The 18,629-nt window shown below is 40.1% G+C and overlaps 1 long non-coding RNA gene across 1 annotated transcript in view; it reads right to left on the bottom strand.

Annotated features, from left to right (window-relative positions):
• The window catches only part of LOC135528130 (uncharacterized), a 214,066-nt gene continuing 195,437 nt past the window's right edge, over positions 1 to 18,629 (bottom strand). Inside the window, exons 3-4 of the long non-coding RNA XR_010453508.1 lie at positions 1,554 to 1,714; positions 1 to 60 (exon numbers count right to left, since the gene is read on the bottom strand). This is a non-coding gene — a long non-coding RNA (uncharacterized LOC135528130). The remainder of the gene's footprint in view (positions 61 to 1,553; positions 1,715 to 18,629) is intronic.

An 18,629-nucleotide genomic window follows, 5' to 3' on the forward strand; every position in this document is an offset into this window, starting at 1 on the left:
AAGGTTCTTTCCTGCCAGCCTGCAGTGTTCAACGTGTTCTGTCGCAGCTGGCCAGTAGATCTAAAAGAGGGAGGGAGGTTTTTTTGACTTGGCTTAGAGATGGATGTCATCAGGGAAATTCCTTCTGCTTTTGGTTGGGAGATAAAAAAACAACAACACAGTTAATTAAGGAGGATTTTATTTTTTAAAGGGTGAAAGAGACCTTGTAAGGTAATGACCAGGTAGGTAGTAAGGTAATGACCAGGTAGGTAGTAAGGTACTGACCAGGTAGGTAGTAAGGTACTGACCAGGTAGGTAGTAAGGTACTGACCAGGTAGGTAGTAAGGTACTGACCAGGTAGGTAGTAAGGTACTGACCAGGTAGGTAGTAAGGTACTGACCAGGTAGGTAGTAAGGTACTGACCAGGTAGACAGTAAGGTAATGTACAGGTAGGTAGTAAGGTAATGTACAGGTAGGTAGTAAGGTAATGTACAGGTAGGTAGTAAGGTACTGACCAGGTAGACAGTAAGGTACTGACCAGGTAGACAGTAAGGTACTGACCAGGTAGACAGTAAGGTACTGACCAGGTAGACAGTAAGGTACTGACCAGGTAGGTAGTAAGGTAATGTACAGGTAGGTAGTAAGGTACTGACCAGGTAGGTAGTAAGGTACTGACCAGGTAGGTAGTAAGGTACTGACCAGGTAGGTAGTAAGGTACTGACCAGGTAGGTAGTAAGGTAATGTACAGGTAGGTAGTAAGGTACTGACCAGGTAGGTAGTAAGGTACTGACCAGGTAGGTAGTAAGGTAATGTACAGGTAGGTAGTAAGGTACTGACCAGGTAGGTAGTAAGTTACTGACCAGGTAGGTAGTAAGGTAATGTGCAGGTAGGTAGTAAGGTACTGACCAGGTAGACAGTAAGGTACTGACCAGGTAGGTAGTAAGGTAATGTACAGGTAGGTAGTAAGGTAATGTACAGGTAGGTAGTAAGGTACTGACCAGGTAGACAGTAAGGCAATGTACAGGTAGGTAGTAAGGTACTGACCAGGTAGGTAGTAAGGTACTGTACAGGTAGGTAGTAATGTAATGTACAGGTAGGTAGTAAGGTACTGACCAGGTAGACAGTAAGGTAATGTACAGGTAGGTAGTAAGGTACTGACCAGGTAGGTAGTAAGGTACTGACCAGGTAGGCAGTAAGGTACTGACCAGGTAGGTAGTAAGGTAATGTACAGGTAGGTAGTAAGGTACTGACCAGATAGACAGTAAGGTACTGACCAGGTAGGTAGTAAGGTACTGACCAGGTAGACAGTAAGGTACTGACCAGGTAGACAGTAAGGTACTGACCAGGTAGGTAGTAAGGTAATGTACAGGTAGGTAGTAAGGTACTGACCAGGTAGGTAGTAAGGTAATGTACCAGGTAGGTAGTAAGGTACTGACCAGGTAGACAGTAAGGTACTGACCAGGTAGGTAGTAAGGTACTGACCAGGTAGGTAGTAAGGTAATGTACAGGTAGGTAGTAAGGTACTGACCAGGTAGGTAGTAAGGTACTGACCAGGTAGGTAGTAAGGTACTGACCGTGCGTGTAGGAAGATCCAGACTGTTAGAGTGCAGCAGGTAGACGTGGTCTCTTCCTCCCACCAGCAGCCAGCCACGGTCCTCATCCAGCAGCAGGGCCTGGTAACCCCCACTCACACCTCTGTCCCAGAACACACTGGAACTGTTCCTCCAATGCAACTCTGAGAGAGAGAGAGAGAGAGAGAGAGAGAGAGAGAGAGAGAGAGAGAGAGAGAGAGAGAAGAGAGAGATGAACCTGGATAAGAGCCCCATAGACAAGCTGATCCTGGGGCTCTGTTCACAAACAGACCCACAGATCATTGTCTAATCAGTCTAATCAATGTCTAATCCGTCTAATTAATTTCTAATCATTTGAATAAATGTCTAATCATTGTCTAATCAGTCTAATCAATGTCTAATCAGTCTAATCATTGTCTAATCAATGGCTAATCATTTGAATAAATGTCTAATCATTGTCTAATCATTTTAATCAGTGTCTAATCAGTCTAATCAGTTAATCAATGTCCAATCAGTCTAATCAATGTCTAATCAGTCTAATCAATGTCTAATCAGTCTAATCAATGTCCAATCAGTCTAATCAATGTCTAATCAGTCTAATCAATGTCTAATCATGTCTAATCAATGTATAATCCATGTATAATCAATGTCTAATCAGTCTAATCAATGTCCAATCAGTCTCATCAATGTCTAATCAGTCTAATCAATGTCTAATCAGTCTAATCAATGTCTAATCCGTCTAATCAATGTCTAATCAATGTCTAATCTGTCTAATTAATGTCTAATCATTTGAATAAATGTCTAATCATTGTCTAATCAATGTTGTCTAATCAATGTCCAATCAGTCTAATCAATGTCTAATCAGTCTAATCAATGTCTAATCAGTGTCCAATCAGTCTAATCATTGTCCAATCAGTCTAATCAATGTCTAATCAGTCTAATCAATGTCTAATCAGTCTAATTAATGTCTAATCATTTGAATAAATGTCTAATCATTGTCTAATCAAAGTCTAATCAGTCTAATCAATGTCTAATCAGTCTAATCAATGTCCAATCAGTCTAATCAATGTCCAATCAGTCTAATCAATGTCTAATCAGTCGAATCAGTGTCCAATCAGTCTCATCAATGTCTAATCAGTCTCATCAATGTCTAATCAGTCTAATCAATGTCCAATCAGTCTAATCAATGTCCAATCAGTCTAATCAATGTCCAATCAGTCTAATCAATGTCCAATCAGTCTAATCAATGTCTAATCAGTCTAATCAATGTCTAATCAATGTCCAATCAGTCTAATCAATGTCCAATCAGTCTAATAAATGTCCAATCAGTCTAATCAATGTCTAATCAGTCAAATCAATGTCTAATCAGTCTAATCAGTCTAATCAATGTCTAATCAGTCTAATCAATGTATAATCAGTCTAATCAGTGTCTAATCAATGGCTAATCAGTCAAATCAATGTCTAATCAGTCTAATCAATGTCCAATCAGTCTAATCAATGTCCAATCAGTCTAATCAATGTTTAATCCATGTCTAATCAATGTCTAATCAGTCTAATCAATGTCTAATCAGTCTAATCAATGTCCAATCAGTCTAATCAATGTCCAATCAGTCTCATCAATGTCTAATCAGTCTCATCAATGTCTAATCAGTCTAATCAGTCTCATCAATGTCTAATCAGTCTAATCAATGTCTAATCAGTCTAATCAGTCTAATCAATGTCTAATCAGTCTAATCAATGTCTAATCAGTCTAATCAATGTCTAATCAGTCTAATCAATGTCTAATCAGTCTAATCAATGTCTAATCAGTCTAATCAATGTCTAATCTGTCTAATTAATGTCTAATCATTTGAATAAATGTCTAATCATTGTCTAATCAATGTCCAATCAGTCTAATCAATGTCCAATCAGTCTAATCAATGTCTAATCAGTCTAATCAATGTCTAATCAGTGTCCAATCAGTCTAATCATTGTCCAATCAGTCTAATCAATGTCTAATCAGTCTAATCAATGTCTAATCAGTCTAATTAATGTCTAATCATTTGAATAAATGTCTAATCATTGTCTAATCAATGTCTAATCAGTCTAATCAATGTCTAATCAGTCTAATCAATGTCCAATCAGTCTAATCAATGTCCAATCAGTCTAATCAATGTCTAATCAGTCGAATCAGTGTCAATCAGTCTCATCAATGTCTAATCAGTCTCATCAATGTCTAATCAGTCTAATCAATGTCTAATCAGTCTAATCAATGTCTAATCAGTCTAATCAATGTCTAATCAATGTCCAATCAGTCTAATCAATGTCCAATCAGTCTAATAAATGTCCAATCAGTCTAATCAATGTCTAATCAGTCAAATCAATGTCTAATCAGTCTAATCAGTCTAATCAATGTATAATCAGTCTAATCATTGTCTAATCAATGGCTAATCAGTCAAATCCATGTCTAATCAGTCTAATCAATGTCCAATCAGTCTAATCAATGTCCAATCAGTCTAATCAATGTTTAATCCATGTCTAATCAATGTCTAATCAGTCTAATCAATGTCTAATCAGTCTAATCAATGTCCAATCAGTCTAATCAATGTCCAATCAGTCTCATCAATGTCTAATCAGTCTCATCAATGTCTAATCAGTCTCATCAATGTCTAATCAGTCTAATCAGTCTCATCAATGTCTAATCAGTCTAATCAATGTCTAATCAGTCTAATCAGTCTAATCAATGTCTAATCAGTCTAATCAATGTCTAATCAGTCTAATCAATGTCTAATCAGTCTAATCAATGTCTAATCAGTCTAATCAATGTCTAATCAGTCTAATCAATGTCCAATCAGTCTCATCAATGTCCAATCAGTCTCATCAATGTCCAATCAGTCTAATCAATGTCCAATCAGTCTCATCAATGTCCAATCAGTCTAATCAATGTCTAATCAGTCTAATCAATGTCTAATCTGTCTAATCAATGTCTAATCAGTCTAATCAATATCCAATCAGTCTAATCAATGTCCAATCAGTCTAATCAATGTCTAATCAGTCTCATCAATGTCTAATCAGTCTAATCAATGTCTAATCAGTCTAATCAATGTCTAATCAGTCTAATCAATGTCTAATCAGTCTAATCAATGTCTAATCAGTCTAATCAATGTCTAATCAGTCTAATCAATGTCCAATCAGTCTAATCAATGTCCAATCAGTCTAATCAATGTCTAATCAGTCTAATCAATGTCTAATCAGTCTAATCAATGTCTAATCAGTCTAATCAATGTCTAATCAGTCTCATCAATGTCTAATCAGTCTCATCAATGTCTAATCAGTCTCATCAATGTCTAATCAGTCTCATCAATGTCTAATCAGTCTCATCAATGTCTAATCAGTCTCATCAATGTCTAATCAGTCTAATCAATGTCTAATCAGTCTAATCAATGTCTAATCAGTCTAATCAGTCTAATCAATGTCTAATCAGTCTAATCAATGTCTAATCAGTCTAATCAATGTCTAATCAGTCTAATCAATGTCTAATCAGTCTAATCAGTCTCATCAATGTCTAATCAGTCTCATCAATGTCTAATCAGTCTCATCAATGTCTAATCAGTCTAATCAATGTCTAATCAGTCTAATCAATGTCCAATCAGTCTAATCAATGTCCAATCAGTCTAATCAATGTCTAATCAATGTCTAATCAGTCTAATCAGTCTAATCAGTCTAATCAATGTCTAATCAGTCTAATCAATGTCTAATCAGTCTAATCAATGTCTAATCAGTCTCATCAATGTCTAATCAGTCTCATCAATGTCTAATCAGTCTCATCAATGTCTAATCAGTCTAATCAATGTCTAATCAGTCTAATCAATGTCTAATCAGTCTCATCAATGTCTAATCAGTCTCATCAATGTCTAATCAGTCTCATCAATGTCTAATCAGTCTAATCAACGTCCAATCAGTCTCATCAACGTCCAATCAGTCTCATCAATGTCCAATCAGTCTAATCAATGTCCAATCAGTCTCATCAATGTCCAATCAGTCTCATCAATGTCCAATCAGTCTAATCAATGTCCAATCAGTCTCATCATTGTCCAATCAGTCTCATCAATGTCTAATCAGTCTAATCAATGTCTAATCAGCCTAATCAATGTCTAATCAGTCTAATCAATGTCTAATCTGTCTAATCAATGTCTAATCCGTCTAATCAATGTCCAATCAGTCTCATCATTGTCCAATCAGTCTCATCAATGTCTAATCAGTCTAATCAGTCTCATCAATGTCTAATCAGTCTAATCAATGTCTAATCAGTCTAATCAGTCTAATCAATGTCTAATCAGTCTAATCAATGTCTAATCAGTCTAATCAATGTCTAATCAGTCTAATCAATGTCTAATCAGTCTAATCAATGTCCAATCAGTCTCATCAACGTCCAATCAGTCTCATCAACGTCTAAACAGTCTAATCAATGTCTAATCAGTCTAATCAATGTCCAATCAGTCTCATCAATGTCCAATCAGTCTAATCAATGTCCAATCAGTCTCATCAATGTCCAATCAGTCTAATCAATGTCTAATCAATGTCTAATCAGTCTCATCAATGTCTAATCAGTCTCATCAATGTCTAATCAGTCTAATCAGTCTCATCAATGTCTAATCAGTCTCATCAATGTCTAATCAGTCTAATCAATGTCTAATCAGTCTAATCAATGTCTAATCAGTCTAATCAATGTCTAATCAGTCTAATCAGTCTAATCAATGTCTAATCAGTCTAATCAATGTCTAATCAGTCTAATCAATGTCTAATCAGTCTAATCAATGTCTAATCAGTCTCATCAATGTCTAATCAGTCTCATCAATGTCTAATCAGTCTAATCAATGTCTAATCAGTCTAATCAATGGAGTCTAATCAATGTCCAATCAGTCTAATCAATGTCTAATCAGTCTAATCAATGTCTAATCAGTCTAATCAGTCTAATCAGTCTAATCAATGTCTAATCAGTCTAATCAATGTCTAATCAGTCTAATCAATGTCTAATCAGTCTAATCAATGTCTAATCAGTCTAATCAATGTCTAATCAGTCTCATCAATGTCTAATCAGTCTCATCAATGTCTAATCAGTCTCATCAATGTCTAATCAGTCTAATCAACGTCCAATCAGTCTCATCAACGTCCAATCAGTCTCATCAATGTCCAATCAGTCTAATCAATGTCCAATCAGTCTCATCAATGTCCAATCAGTCTCATCATTGTCCAATCAGTCTCATCAATGTCTAATCAGTCTAATCAATGTCTAATCAGTCTAATCAATGTCTAATCAGTCTAATCAATGTCTAATCCGTCTAATCAATGTCTAATCCGTCTAATCAATGTCCAATCAGTCTAATCAATGTCCAATCAGTCTAATCAATGTCCAATCAGTCTAATCAATGTCTAATCAGTCTCATCAATGTCTAATCAGTCTCATCAATGTCTAATCAGTCTAATCAATGTCCAATCAGTCTAATCAATGTCTAATCAGTCTAATCAATGTCTAATCAGTCTAATCAATGTCGAATCAGTCAAATCAATGTCCAATCAGTCTAATCAATGTCCAATCAGTCTAATCAATGTCCAATCAGTCTAATCAATGTCTAATCCATGTCTAATCAATGTCTAATCAGTCTAATCAATGTCCAATCAGTCTCATCAACGTCCAATCAGTCTCATCAATGTCTAATCAGTCTAATCAATGTCTAATCAGTCTAATCAATGTCTAATCCGTCTAATCAATGTCTAATCCGTCTAATCAGTCTAATCAATGTCCAATCAGTCTAATCAATGTCTAATCAGTCTAATCAATATCCAATCTGTCTAATCAATATCCAATCTGTCTAATCAATGTCTAATCAGTCTAATCAATGTCTAATCAGTCTAATCAATGTCTAATCAGTCTAATCAATGTCCAATCAGCCTAATCAATGTCTAATCAGTCTAATCAATGTCTAATCAGTCTAATCAATGTCTAATCAGTCTAATCAATGTCTAATCCGTCAAATCAATGTATAATCAGTCTAATCAATGTCTAATCAGTCTAATCAATGTCTAATCAGTCTAATCAATGTCCAATCAGTCTCATCAATGTCTAATCAGTCTAATCAATGTCTAATCAGTCTAATCAGTCTAATCAATGTCTAATCAGTCTACTCAATGTCTAATCAGTCTAATCAATGTCTAATCAGTTGTCTTCCTCGAATGAAGGGGATGATGATGCAAGAGTCTAGAAGATTTCAATGGCCCTTAACTCGGAGCTCAGACACTTCATGCAAAACAATATATATATTTCTTTAAAAAATATATAAGAAAGAAATTCCATACATTTTGAAGGATACAAATTCAAATGTATTACAACAATCTATACATCCTTCTTAAAAACTGTAACACAAAACATCACAAACAAACACTTAATGCAGGATAAACAGAGTTATCCCAGAGTTAGCCTGCCCAGCAGCAGGTTAGTTCTGAAGTATTTGTTGCCATAGAAATGTACCTGAGCTACTTTCGTGGTGCCAGTTATCCCAAGTTGAACTCAGAGTTGACCAAAGTTACCTCGCAAACTCCCCAAACCACTTACCCTCCTGAGCCAACTCTACACCCTGTCTACCTGTGTCCTCCGTCCCCTGACTGTCCCCTCTCCCCTCTTCCCCCCCACCAGAGAAAACTCCCCCAAAATCCTATAAAGTGGATGGATACAGTACTATAACCCTAAACTATGTCATTGTGGGATCATTAAAAAGGGAGGAAGCGAATGCAGAGATGATGTATGCAAAGTAAGCAACTTCAGTTAATTATACTTAGCCAGCACAAAGACCAAACATTTTGTCTACAGACAAGAGTCTAGAGACAGGAGTCTAGAGGCAGGAGACAAGAGTCTAGAGATGGGAGTCTAGAGGCAGGAGACAAGAGTCTAGAGACAGGAGACAAGAGTCTAGAGACAGGAGACAAGAGACAGGAGACAAGAGTCTAGAGACAGGAGACAAGAGTCTAGAGACAGGAGACAAGAGTCTAGAGACAGGAGACAAGAGTCTAGAGACAGGAGACAAGAGTCTAGAGACGGGAGTCTAGAGGCAGGAGACAAGAGTCTAGAGACAGGAGTCTAGAGGCAGGAGACAAGAGTCTAGAGACGGGAGTCTAGAGGCAGGAGACAAGAGTCTAGAGACGGGAGTCTAGAGGCAGGAGACAAGAGTCTAGAGACAGGAGACAAGAGTCTAGAGACAGGAGACAAGAGTCTAGAGACAGGAGTCTAGAGACAGGAGTCTAGAGACAGGAGACAAGAGTCTAGAGACAGGAGACAAGAGTCTAGAGGCAGGAGACAAGAGTCTAGAGACAGGAGTCTCGAAACAGGAGACAAGAGTCTAGAGACAGGAGTCTAAAGACAGGAGTCTAGAGACAGGAGACAAGAGTCTAGAGACAGGAGACAAGAGTCTAGAGGCAGGAGACAAGAGTCTAGAGGCAGGAGACAAGAGTCTAGAGACAGGAGACAAGAGTCTAGAGACAGGAGACAAGAGTCTAGAGGCAGGAGACAAGAGTCTAGAGACAGGAGTCTAGAGACAGGAGACAAGAGTCTAGAGACAGGAGTCTCGAAACAGGAGACACGAGTCTAGAGACAGGAGTCTAGAGTCTAGAGACAGGAGTCTAGAGACAGGAGTCTAGAGACAGGAGTCTAGAGACAGGAGTCTAGAGACAGGAGACAAGAGTCTAGAGACAGGAGTCTCGAGGCAGGAGACAAGAGTCTAGAGACAGGAGACAAGAGTCTAGAGACAGGAGACAAGAGTCTAGAGACAGGAGACAAGAGTCTAGAGACAGGAGTCTAGAGACAGGAGACAAGAGTCTAGAGACAGGAGACAAGAGTCTAGAGGCAGGAGACAAGAGTCTAGAGACAGGAGTCTAGAGACAGGAGACAAGAGTCTAGAGACAGGAGTCTAGAGACAGGAGACAAGAGTCTAGAGACAGGAGACAAGAGTCTAGAGACAGGAGTCTAGAGACAGGAGACAAGAGTCTAGAGACAGGAGTCTCGAGGCAGGAGACAAGAGTCTAGAGACAGGAGACAAGAGTCTAGAGACAGGAGACAAGAGTCTAGAGACAGGAGACAAGAGTCTAGAGACAGGAGTCTAGAGACAGGAGACAAGAGTCTAGAGACAGGAGACAAGAGTCTAGAGACAGGAGTCAGAGTCTAGAGACAGGAGTCTAGAGACAGGAGACAAGAGTCGAGAGACAGGAGACAAGAGTCTAGAGACAGGAGACAAGAGACAGGAGACCAGAGTCTAGAGACAGGAGACAAGAGTCTAGAGACAGGAGACAAGAGTCTAGAGACAGGAGACAAGAGTCTAGAGACAGGAGACAAGAGTCTAGAGACAGGAGTCTAGAGACAGGAGACAAGAGTCTAAAGACAGGAGTCTAGAGACAGGAGACAAGAGTAGAGACAGGAGTCGAGAGACAGGAGGAGTCTAGAGACAGGAGACAAGAGTCTAGAGTCTAGAGACAGGAGACAAGAGTCTAGAGACAGGGTCAAGAGTCTAGAGACAGGAGACAAGAGTCTAGAGACAGGAGTCTAGAGACAGGAGACAAGAGTCTAGAGACAGGAGTCTAGAGACAGGAGTCTAGAGACAGGAGTCTAGAGACAGGAGACAAGAGTCGAGAGACAGGTGTCTAGAGACAGGAGTCTAGAGACAGGAGTCTAGAGACAGGTGTCTAGGGTGTGCAGCAACACAGAACGAGTGACAGGTCTTCCTGAATCCTGAGCATAACCAGGATATATCTCTAACATCTTACCGTATAAGATGGCTTTGGAAGAAAGAGGAGGAGGAAGAGGAGAAGGGGAAAAGTGGTAAGGAGAAAGAGGAGGATGAGGAGGAGGATGAGGAAGAGGAGATAGATAAGGATAATATTTGCATACAATTCTCCTTGTCTTTTCCCATGTTTTGTTATGTTACAGCTTTATTCTAAAATTGATTAAATAAAACATTTTCCTCAGCGATCTACACACAAGTGACTATGCATAGATGATAACAGAGAGTAGCAGCAGTGTAGAGGGGGGGGGGGGTCCTCTTTGATCTAGACTTGGCGCTCCGGTACTGCTTGCCGCACGGTAAAAGTCTATGACTAGGGAGGCTGGAGTCTTTGACAATTTTTAGGGCCTTTTCTAACAATGCCTGGTATAGAGGTCCTGGATGGCAAGCTTGGCCCCAGTGATGTACTGGGTTGTATGCACTACCCTCTGTAGTGAGGTCGGATGCTGAGCAGTTGCCGTACCAGGCAGTGATGAAACCAGTGTGGAGTAAAAACAGAGATTGCATCATCTGTGGACTAGGGGAGTTGGGCTCCCGAGGGCGCAGCGGTCTAAGGCACTGCATCTCAGTGCTAGAGGTGTCACTACAGACCCTGGTTCGGTCCCGGGCTGTATCATAACCGGCCGTGATTGGCAGTCCCATAGGGCGGCGCACAATTGACCCTGCGTCTTCCAGGTTAGGGGAGAGTTTGGCCTGGGTAGGCCATCATTGTAAAATAAGAATTTGTTCTGCAGACTGAGAAATGTGTGTCTCTAGGTCTAGACTAGCCTGTCAGCACGGTTCACTGTCTGCTGAAGGAGATGGACGAGAAGAGGAGGAAGAGGAACGGCCTAGCTCAAAGTGCCCGTGATCAAGTATCCTCTTCAGCCATCTCATAGGACTTCAATGACCAGACATGTACATTACACAGCATTCCCAGAACCTTCTAACCACATTCCAGAACTCTGCTCTCTGCTCTCATTCCAGAACTCTGCTCTCTGCTCTCATTCCAGAACTCTGCTCTCTGCTCTCATTCCAGAACTCTCATTCCAGAACTCTCTCTGCTCTCATTCCAGAACTCTGCTCTCGGATAAACAAAGATTCCGGAGCTCAGTGGATACAGAGTCATGCTCCCTTCAGAAGGAAGGAAGCAAGGCATTCTTCACCTCTCCTGGAAGTGTTACAGTCCATTTGTACCCCCCAAACATCTTGTCTAGCAGTAGACAGTACCCAAGGTGAGTCAGCCACACTACAGTACTGTGTATAGTCTAACAAAAAACAGGCTGTTGAGTTAATAACTAGGAATAACTTTGCAAAATGAAAGCCATGCCAGATGTATTAATAATTTTCACATACACAGAAGAAGCAAACTAGCTCACACACACACGCACGCACACACACACACACACACACGCACACGCACACGCACACGCACACACACGCACACACACACACACACACACACACACACACACAATGAATTTAATCTCACCTGCTATATAATTTCCCTTCACCTAAATCCACCCTGTGTCAAGTTGTCCTGAAAATAGGAGAAACTTGGGATTTATAAAGCATTGAGATTCATATCTCCATGTAGGAAGGTTTTAAAGACCGACGGACCCATTCATTGTATATGATTTCCTCATACGAACTGTAATCTGAAAACAGTTCTGATCTGGATCAACAGGTGAAAAACAACCCAGATATCACCTCAGTTACCTCACAATGTAACAGCTACAGTAACATCAAGGACATTCCCATGGCTGGGAAATAGTGCTGTTATGGTTATAGTATTATGTGTTATGTTATAGTATATATTATAGTATTATGTGTTATGGTTATATATATATATATATATATATATGAATAAGTATTATGTGTTATGGTTATATATATATATATATATATATATATATATATATATTATAGTGCCGAGTAAGTATTATGTGTTATGGTTATATATATATATATATATTATGTGTTATATATATATATATATATATATATATAGGTGCTGAATAAGTATTATGTGTTATGGTTATAGTATATATATATATATATATGTGTTATATATATATATATATATATATATAGTGCTGAGTAAGTATTATGTGTTATGGTTTATATATATATATAGTATTATGTGTTATGGTTATAGTATATATTATGTATTATGGTTATTATAGTATATATATATAGTATTATGTGTTATGGTTATAGTATATATATATATATATATTATAGTGCCGAGTAAGTATTATGTGTTATGGTTATAGTATATATATATATATATATTATAGTGCCGAGTAAGTATTATGTGTTATGGTTATAGTATATATATATATATATATTATAGGGCTGAGTAAGTATTATGTGTTATGGTTATAGTATGTATATATAGTATTATGTGTTATGGTTATAGTATATATATATATATATATATTATAGTGCCGAGTAAGTATTATGTGTTATGGTTATAGTATATATATATATATATTATAGGGCTGAGTAAGTATTATGTGTTATGGTTATAGTATATATATATATATATATTATAGTGCCGAGTAAGTATTATGTGTTATGGTTATAGTATATATATATATATATATATATTATATATATTATAGTGCCGAGTAAGTATTATGTGTTATGGTTATAGTATATATATATATATATATTATAGGGCTGAGTAAGTATTATGTGTTATGGTTATAGTATATATATATATATATATATTATAGGGCTGAGTAAGTATTATGTGTTATGGTTATAGTATATATATATATATATATATATATATATATATATATTATAGTGCCGAGTAAGTATTATGTGTTATGGTTATAGTATATATATATATATATATATATTATAGGGCTGAGTAAGTATTATGTGTTATGGTTATAGTATATATATATATATATATAGGGCTGAGTAAGTATTATGTGTTATGGTTATAGTATATTTGTTAGTTAGTTTAATATTTAGACTATATAATCTTTCTCGTTAATATGTACGTTGTATTCTTCTCTGTTTCCTCTCGCAGAAATAGTTCAGAGCACCAAGAAATGTCATCTTGTGAAACACACACACACACACACGCACGCACACACGCACACACACTTCCTGACAGCTGTTTGCTGTTTTCACAGGCAGAATGGTAGGACAGTGTGTTCTGACCAAGCAAAACATTGTATGTGTGTGTGTGTGTTTGTATATGTGTGTGTGTGTGTGTGTGTGTGTGTGTATGTGTGTGTGTGAGAGTGTGTGGGTGTGTGTGAGAGTGTGTGTGTGTGTGTACGTGTGATGAGTTATGGTTAGAGTTAAGATGGTGTTTAACTTCCTATAAAATAAACATTACTCTTCTTCTTGAACTGATACAGCCCATGGGCAGGATCCTAAATTACTCCCTATTCCAGATATAGTGCACTACTTCTGACCCGGGTCCATAGGACTTTGTTCAAAAGTAGTGCACTATATATGGAGCAGGGTGCTATTTGGGATACACATCCACAGTCATCGTCCTTCGGCTCCGGAACTGTCGACCGCAGAGTAAGAATAGGATGAGGTATATGACCAAATACAGGAATCCCCCTGGGGGGGAAGAAGATGAGTTCATCATTGGTTAACCTCTACACTCTAACCACTAGGCTACCTGCCACCTCTACACTCTAACCACTAGGCTACCTGCCACCTCTACACTCTAACCACTAGGCTACCCTGCCACCTCTACACTCTAACCACTAGGCTACCTGCCACCTCTACACTCTAACCACTAGGCTACCTGCCACCTCTACACTCTAACCACTAGGCTACCTGCCACCTCTACACTCTAACCACTAGGCTACCCTGCCACCTCTACACTCTAACCACTAGGCTACCCTGCCACCCTACACCTCTACACCCTGCCACCTCTACACTCTAACCACTAGGCTACCCTGCCTCCTCTACACTCTAACCACTAGGCTACCTGCCTCCTCTACACTCTAACCACTAGGCTACCCTGCCACCTCTACACTCTAACCACTAGGCTACCCTGCCACCTCTACACTCTAACCACTAGGCTACCCTGCCACCTCTACACTCTAACCACTAGGCTACCCTGCCACCTCTACACTCTAACCACTAGGCTACCTGCCACCCCTACACTCTAACCACTAGGCTACCCTGCCACCTCTACACTCTAACCACTAGGCTACCCTGCCCCCTCTACACTCTAACCACTAGGCCTCTACACTCTAACCACTAGGCTACCCTGCCCCTCTACACTCTAACCACTAGGCTACCCTGCCGCCTCTACACTCTAACCACTAGACTACCCTGCCACCTCTACACTCTAACCACTAGGCTACCCTGCCCCCTCTACACTCTAACCACTAGGCTACCCTGCCCCCTCTACACTCTAACCACTAGGCTACCCTGCCCCCTCTACACTCTAACCACTAGGCTACCCTGCCCCCTCTACACTCTAACCACTAGGCTACCCTGCCCCCTCTACACTCTAACCACTAGACTACCCTGCCACCTCTACACTCTAACCACTAGGCTACCCTGCCACCTCTACACTCTAACCACTAGGCTACCCTGCCACCTCTACACTCTAACCACTAGGCTACCCTGCCACCTCTACACTCTAACCACTAGGCTACCCTGCCACCTCTACACTCTAACCACTAGACTACCTGCCACCTCTACACTCTAACCACTAGGCTACCCTGCCACCTCTACACTCTAACCACTAGGCTACCCTGCCACCTCTACACTCTAACCACTAGGCTACCCTGCCACCTCTACACTCTAACCACTAGGCTACCCTGCCACCTCTACACTCTAACCACTAGGCTACCTGCCGCCCCTGGAATCCCCCTGGGGGGGAAGAAGATGAGTCCCAAAACTCATAATGAGGCATTAGTTTGATGCGTCTCTTCTCGGACTATTAAAAACGGTGTTTGGTTTTTGCGCCTGTTTTTGTCCTCTACGTGGCAATCAATAGGTTTGTTGAATGATTAACCAATGATTAACCAATGATGGACCAATGATGAACCTGTCAGGACCCGGTTACAAACCTGGGTCTCCGGAGTGAGAAACAGTCACTTAACCAACTGAGCCACGAATAGTCAGCAGAACCCAGAAGATGAGGCAGACACAGCAGTACTTAAGACGGTGTATTTAATAAAGTAAAAAGGAGAAGTCCTTCAATACAAAAAATGGCAAATCCAAAAGGTGGTAGGAATAGCACAAAAAAGCCTCAAGAGATACTCGAAAACAAAAACAGAATTCCACAAGAGCATCCACCGGAAACGACAAGAATACACAGAACACTAGGGCTGGGTGCTAACATACAAACACAGAGCACAGAACTGAGGGAAACTAAGGGTTTAAATACAATCAGGGGAAAAACGAGGCACAGGTGCAAATAATAATGGGGAACAAGGGAAAAAACATAAGGTCAAAAAGCACAATGGGGGCATCTAGTGACCAAAACCCGGAACAACCCTGGCCAAATCCTGACAAAACCAATGATTATACAATGATTAACCGATTATTAACCAATGATGAACCAATGATGAACCAATGATTATACAATGATGAACCAATGATGAACCAATGATGAACCAATGATTATACAATGATGAACCAATGATGAACCAATGATGAACCAATGATGAACCAATGATGCACCAATGATTAACCAATGATGAACCAATGATTAACCAATGATTAACCAATGATGAATCAATGATGAACCAATGATGAACCAATGATTAACCAATGATTAACCAATGATGAACCAATGATGAACCAATGATAAACCAATGATAAACCAATGATTAACCAACGATTAACCAATGATTAACCAACGATTAACCAACGATTATCCAATGATTAAACAATGATTAACCAATGATGAACCAATGATGAACCAATGATGGACCAATGATGAACCGATCAGTATGATAAACCAATCAGTATGGCCATCATTCACTTATTCTACGTGAGCCAAATGTGCTCCTACGCAGTGAGCAGGCTTAACATATTCTCTGATTACATCTGATTGGTCAGCCCCCTGGGCCACAGGTTTGATTTTGTTTAAACTTTTAGTTTCAAATGTCAAGTCACTAAGAGGCTGAGGATTTAAAGGGTCAGGGGTCATTTGGTCAAGGGAATTTGATTACTGCTCTCTATACATGGTTGGGGAAGGTTGTGGAGGTTGGAGAGGGTTGAGGAGGGTTGGAGAGGGTTGTGGAGGGTTGGAGAGGACTGTGGAGGGTTGTGGAGGGTTGGAGAGGATTGTGGAGGGTTGTGGAGGGTTGGAGAGGGTTGTGGAGGGTTGTGGAGGGTTGTGGAGGGTTGGAGAGGGTTGTGGAGGGTTGGAGAGGGTTGGAGAGGACTGTGGAGGGTTGTGGAGGGTTGGAGAGGGTTGGAGAGGATTGTGGAGGGTTGGAGAGGGTTGTGGAGGGCTGGACAGGGTTGTGGAGGGTTGTTGGTCTGCCTTGACCATCTGAAAACATTTCATTCCTTCCAGGGACTTTAAGGCTACAGGTTAATGGGACAGACACACAGAGCCTTGTGTCAGCGACAAGAAGGTGGGAGTGATTGGGACACACACACACACACACACACACACACACACACACACACACACACACACACACACACACACACACACACACACGCGAAACAGCAACAGACCTCTCCGTTCTAGTGGGATAGCAGTGGTTAGATAAAAGGGTAGCAGTTGTATTTGTAAGTAGATGAATGAGTATGATTTTTTTAGTCCAGCTGATCTGTGTAATCAAGGAAACCCACCTTTGTGTCCATTTGTGGTTAGACTCCTGGCTTCTGTATCAGTGCAGAACATTACAGTGTAATAATATGACTGTTAGTAACATGGGCGTCGTCATGACACTGAACACAGGTCTGACACACTCCACTAGGAATGAGTTGGCAGGCCAGGCGGTCTCTAACCTCACACACACACACACACACACACACACGCACGCACACGCACACGCACACACGTTCGGCGGGCGATCTCCAACCTAATCAGCTCAAAGACTTTCTGAGCCACTGCACGCTATCGCCATAGAGTTCCAAACACCTGGTAGCCACCTGACTGACTGACTCTCCCTCTTGGTACTGTGGAAAGTTTCAGAAGGGGTTCAGCAAATTATTGACTGGAAATGACATGTCAAAGTTGAGGCAAACGTTGGTGCTCCTGAATGCCTACTCAAGGGGCAGTACATCCTCTTTAAAACTCTAACAAAACCACAGGAAGCAAAGATCAACTTTAAAGTCTCTAGTGTTCTCTACTGATTCTTACCATGCTAGCAGGAGTAACCATGAGTTGACACATCAGTACTGAGGATCTCTATAAGACATAAACCAGAACAACCATGAAATGGACCTGAAGCGTCATGCGTGCCCACACTCTAAATCACACTCCATAACACTCCTTAATCTTAAGTGGGAATAACATTTTACAGTTTATATATAGTTTTTTCTCCCAAGGTTAGACTGAAATCTAAAACACAGCCGTATATATATCCACAAGGTAGTAAAACAACAACCGTAGGCGTTGTTCATGTTACACCTTAGAGGAGATGGGAGTTTTACATTTACATTACATTTAAGTCATTTAAACGCTCTTATCCAGAGCGACTTACAAATTGGGTTTTCTATACTTCTTATTTAAAATCCTTTTTCACCTTTATTTAACCAGGTAAACCAGTTGAGAACAAGTTCTCATTTACAACTGCGACCTGGCCAAGATAAAGTCAAGCAGTGCGACAAAAGCAGCACAAAGTTACGCAAGAAATAAACAATTGTACAGTCAATAACACAACAGAAAAATCTGTATACAGTGTGTGCAAATGGAGTAAGGAGGTAAAGGCAATAAATAGGCCAATAGTGGTGAAGTAATTACAATTTAGACATTTACACTGGAGTGAGAGATGAACAGACGAGGATGTTAGAAATACTGCTGTTCAAAAGAGCAGGAAAAAATTATATATATTGTCATGAGGTAGGTAGGTAGTTGTTTGGATGGGCTATTTACAGATGGGCTGTGTACAGCTGCAGTGATCGGTTAGCTGCTCTGACAGCTGACGCTTAAAGTTAGTGATGGAGATATGGGTCTCAAGCTTCAGTGATTTTTTTGCAATTCATTCCAGTCATTGGCAGCAGAGAACTGGAAAGAGAGGCGGCCAAAGGAGGAATTGGCTTTGGGGATGACCAGTGAAATATACCTGCTGGAGCACATGCTACGGATGGGTGTTGCTATGGTGACCAG

Source organism: Oncorhynchus masou, chromosome 5, assembly GCF_036934945.1.
Source record: "Oncorhynchus masou masou isolate Uvic2021 chromosome 5, UVic_Omas_1.1, whole genome shotgun sequence".
In the NCBI taxonomy this organism is placed as follows: domain Eukaryota; kingdom Metazoa; phylum Chordata; class Actinopteri; order Salmoniformes; family Salmonidae; genus Oncorhynchus; species Oncorhynchus masou.